Consider the following 4,840-nt stretch of genomic DNA (forward strand, 5'->3'; position numbering starts at 1 on the left):
AAGAGTGGAGTGCGCAATGGAAGGGAAAGACACGAAACTCAGGTGATTGTGGAGAAGAACAGAAGTGTGTTTGTGAAGATCTGGTCAGTCTTGTGTTTGAAAAGCGCTCCCTGCCAGATCCAGAGTCACTTTCCCTGACTTCAGCAGTATCAGTCCTGTAGGGATCCACTATGACTTGGAGCTCTGTTATGGTAGCTCTTGTGCTGACAGGTTCTCCTGGCCCTCTTTATTAGTTTATATAGTTGATGAAGCTTCTAAGAAGGTCTGGAGGTGACAACTGATGGCTCATGAATTGAAGTCTGTAAAATAACTAAATGCACTCAATTACTTCCTAGCACGTGCATCTTGTGTGCTAGTCTGACTCACTGGTAAGCTACTTTAGGGGTAGGGTAGGTTTTACCTCACCAGTGAAATTTGCTGTGATTGAGGGTGAAATTCTGTGCACTTTAATTCATACGCTAGACCTAAAAAATACAGAACATGGATATGCTACATTAAAAGACAATTTTCCTTTTCTAGTTAGTAAATGCTAGTCCTCCTTTGCAGCTGGCATTAGTAGTTCTTACTATATTGCTTACTGAACAAATCCTATAGAACCAGGATATTCATATATTCACTTACTGTTTGGCATGCAAACTGAGCAAATGGCAGCACTAATCTCCTCCCAAAGTACAGAAACTCAGCTCTTCATTTGTCAGATTGCTCAGCAATGGACTATTAAATGGCACGGTTTGTTTCCTTCAGGCTCTTCCAATTAATTGTTCTATTATTTAAAGAGTGAAAGTAGAGGTCTACTGTTGCTCCCCTTGGGTCTAGAAGGTAAAACTGCCCTGTGCTTGTTTTGTTCCTCTGGAGTTACTGGCTTACCCGAGGGAGGAGCTATACAGCAATTTGTTAGTCATGCCTGATTGCTTTATCAAGGACAAATTACCATCTTCACATTCCTGTTGCCCTACATAATTAAAAACCCCAAATCCCTACACAGCCAGCTCCTGAAATACTTATTCAGGGAAATACTATATGGTATGCTCAAAAAATGTGTCTCAACTGCCTGTATTTATAGCCAAAGAAAGGTTGATAAACTGGGTTCAAGGAGAAGCAGCCCTGCTAGAAAAGCTGTGGTCAAGAGTAGTAAGGACCTAGAACCACTTCTGAGAGCAATCCAGGAAAACCGCGTATTTTTATTTTCCTTGTATGCCAACAAACTGATTTTAAAAGTAATAGTAAGCAGGATAAAAATCCCTGGAATCCCCTTCTGCTCCCTGTCAAGTCACAATTCCAAAACGGAAGTCAGCGTGCAAAGTGTGAGTTTATTCCTAAAAAAATGCTTTCAGAGGAAGGTTTTACTAGTTGATGTTTTTTATGTGTCAAAGCCAAAATACGAATATTTAATGTAGTGTGGACAAACTCTCAGCAGATCAGTAAGTTTTGGTAATGGAGTTTGGTCCCCTCCTGTCACGGGCAGTCCTGTTTGAACTCCTGTCTTAAAATAGAGGAGGAAATACAATCTTATTCAAAGGCCTTGTGTTGCAGTATCCTCTGATGGTTTAAAAACTATTTTTTAAACCATTGTTTATGAGTAGGAAATTTCAGCTTTATTTTTATCAACATTATTTTGTTTAGGTAGTTTATATCAATTTAATGCTATCATAGATACTTATAAACACCAGCTATGTTTCTTCTCAGTCTTATTTTCATTAGACTAAACAAGATAAAGTCCTGAAATACCTTAAAAGAAGCTTTTCCTTCTCTAGTCATATCAGTAATTCTTTTAAGCACTTGCTTCATTTGGCCACCTGGGTGACCAGAAAGATGCAATATACTGCAGGTAAGAACTGCCTAAGTCACAGAGAGAGAGATTTTTTGTGTAGTGAAACAATTTTATATACTGATAGTTTGCAGTATAGCACTGTGGCATTTCATATTGAGTAACATGACTCTCTTCTATTCCACATACATTCTCCAACAGCTTTATGGCTGTGGCATGCCATGAATCTCACAACCTCTGGCTGAGAAACTGAAGAAGTGATAAACTGCAGTGTGCAGTATAGGGTAAAAGGACTGAAACCCATTTTTCTTTTTTCTTTTTTTTTTTTCTTTAGTACATGGTTTATTTTCCCTTCTAAAACCAAGCTAATATTGGATTATTAACATTTTTATTTAAATGGTTAACTCTCCAACAATGTCACTTACAAAAAGTGAAATTTAAGTAATTTTTGGATCCTAACTATCCTGAATTGCTGGAGGCTTATTTGGATTAATGATCTAGTTTCAATATGTGTTAGTTAATGTTGGCAGGTGTTTCCCTAGTGGGTACACATTCAAGGAAGCCCGAGAGCAGGACTGGTTGTAGTTGGAGAAAGTCCTTTGTCCCTTAGAGGCTTTTATTCTTTGAGGTTCTCAGCAGTTGACTCATTTCTAGCTCTACAGATCACTCAGTCAACACTCCGTTATGCTGGTTAAATCTAAGTGGTTGAAACTGCTAATCCGTGATCAGAGCAATTTTAATAAATAGCATTTGCAGCTTAGCAAAAAACATGTACATGTAGCAGTAATGGACAGGCAAAACCGAGTGTTGAACACTTCACAGTTCCTTGCCAAAGCTGGGGGCGGCTATGACGATTTCATGTAGATGCTGTTCTGGGTTTGGCTTTTGAGAATAGTTTAGCATATGTGCATTGTTATCTTCCGCTGATTAAATGACAACAAAAAGGTTTAATTTCCCCTGTTACGTCATGTAAATCATGATAGCCTATACACGCTCCATGCTGTTTGTATTATTAAACAGTAAGACGTGATCTTGAGTTTATTCTGTCGGCTCTGTTAGTCTCATCCTTTTTTCTTTCCATAGTTAAAAGCCGGTGCTGCTTCAAGCTGTAGGTAGGATCAGCACAGTCCGATGTCTTTTTTTTTCCATCCATCTCCATATGAAACATGGAAACATTACCACTTTTCACTCAAGCAAGTTTTGCAACAGGTATCTAAATCAGGGCTGTGTCAATGTCCATGAGTTTTTAAAACAAATCTGCACAACCTCTGTATCTGTTACTCTGTGAAACCTTGACTGTTTTCATTTACATTAACTAAATTGTTAACATCAATAATGACTGTAAACAGTATTTACTGGTTTTTAACATTGATTCAATTATCTTTTCAGAAGATAAGGAATGAGTTGGTAGAGATCAAGACTGGTGGAGACAAGACATAAGTACTTGCCAATATCACCAGTTCCTTTGTAATACATGTTAGTAAGCAGAAAAAAGGCACGTTTTAAAAGAAATTGCCCATTTAAAATTGCAAACCAGCAAAACCCCCTAAACACCGGAATGACCAGTTTGGTACTGATATTTAATCTGTCTCATTTCACTTCACTGCAAGCTCACCCAATTTATGCCAACAAGCTGTCTGAATTGCATTCCAGTAATGGGAAAAAGTACGCACAGTTCTCCAGGTTCACAGAAATCTTCAGTTTAAGCTTTCTGGTTTCAAACTGGACTGGAAAGTCAACTCTTAAAGTGTGACGATAAGTTTATTCTGTGGGGTATTTTTACTGGTGAAAATGGCTAGAAAATTAATAACACTCTCGAACCCAGTTGTATTTGATTAGAATTGGATAAAAGGTGGTTTTGAGTATTCTGTTAAATCTACCACATGCTGTCTGGAAAGACTGAAATCCAACTGGCTTCAAACCTTTTTTTCCCCCCACAATATGAGCAGTTTAGAAGTTGTGTGTATTTTCTGAGGTGCTCTAGGTACTCCCTGATGAGCGATGCTAAGACCTTTTGGCCCTGGGCTGCCTGCTGATAATTCACTTCTCTCTGCCCACCTGGTCTGACTCCATGTGCCAGAAGCCTTTTGGTTTTTTCTCCCCAGTGGTTTGTCTTTTTTTATTCCGCGTGCCAGAAGATGTGGTAAGGCAATGCTGCTTCTCTCTGCGGCTTGACAGCAGATTCCTTTCAAAGTGCTGAGTTTCCACTCTTCACATCTCGAGCGGATTCAGTACAGCAGTGAAACTGGAGCAGTTCTGCTGAGGTGAGTGCAGTTATATCGCAGCACAGAAGATGCCTTCTGTAACTACGAACGTGTAACTCGTTCGACTGAATGCATTCTGTGGTGGTGAAGGAAACATTTTAAGCTTAGTAAGTGTTAGAAGATAGACTGTTCAAATATTTGTATGTTAAATCTCAGTATTTCAAAGCTTTTGTCCGGTTCAATAGGAAGCCTTTTAAACTTTGCTGATATGGCTGCTGCTTTATTAATCCTCAGAGGTTTATAGGTACGCCGTGTACAATTGTGGTAAAGAAGGTAGAGGTGGCCCGAGTCCTTGCATGCTTCATGTTGTTGCCTTCTCCCTGGTAACAGATGATAGGATGAGGGGGAATGGTTTGAAGCTGTGCCAGGGCAGGTTTAGGTTAGATATTAGGAAAAACTTCTTCACTGAAAGGGTTGTCAGGCTCTGGAATGGGCTGCCCAAGGAGGTGGTCGAGTCCCCATCCTTGGAGGTATTTAAAAGAAGGATAGATGAGGTGCTTAGGGACATGGTTTAGTGGTGGGATGGCAGGGTTAGGTTAACGGTTGGACTCGATGATCTTAAAGGTCTTTTCCAACCAAAGCGATTCTATGATTCTATGATTCTATGTTTGCTTTTATATCCTGGATATAAACCTATTCTGATCAATATTTAGTACTTCATTATCAGCAGAAATTCCTGAACTAGTTCTATGTTTGCTTTTATATCCTGGATATAAACCTATTCTGATCAATATTTAGTACTTCATTATCAGCAGAAATTCCTGAACTAGTGACTGGAAGGATGGTAAACTTTTTATGATGTGGGTGT

General features: G+C 39.2%; 1 protein-coding gene across 1 annotated transcript in view; it reads left to right on the forward strand.

The window, feature by feature from the left end:
- The first annotated feature begins 3,441 nt into the window (after positions 1-3,441).
- LOC104134843 (PDZ domain-containing protein GIPC1) overlaps positions 3,442-4,840 on the forward strand; it is a 28,943-nt gene continuing 27,544 nt past the window's right edge. The window contains exon 1 of the mRNA XM_035903896.1: positions 3,442-4,032. The gene's annotated coding sequence lies outside the window, so the exon portion shown is untranslated. The remainder of the gene's footprint in view (positions 4,033-4,840) is intronic.

Source organism: Egretta garzetta, unplaced genomic scaffold, assembly GCF_000687185.1.
Source record: "Egretta garzetta isolate BGI_Z169 unplaced genomic scaffold, ASM68718v1 scaffold31, whole genome shotgun sequence".
Taxonomy (NCBI): domain Eukaryota; kingdom Metazoa; phylum Chordata; class Aves; order Pelecaniformes; family Ardeidae; genus Egretta; species Egretta garzetta.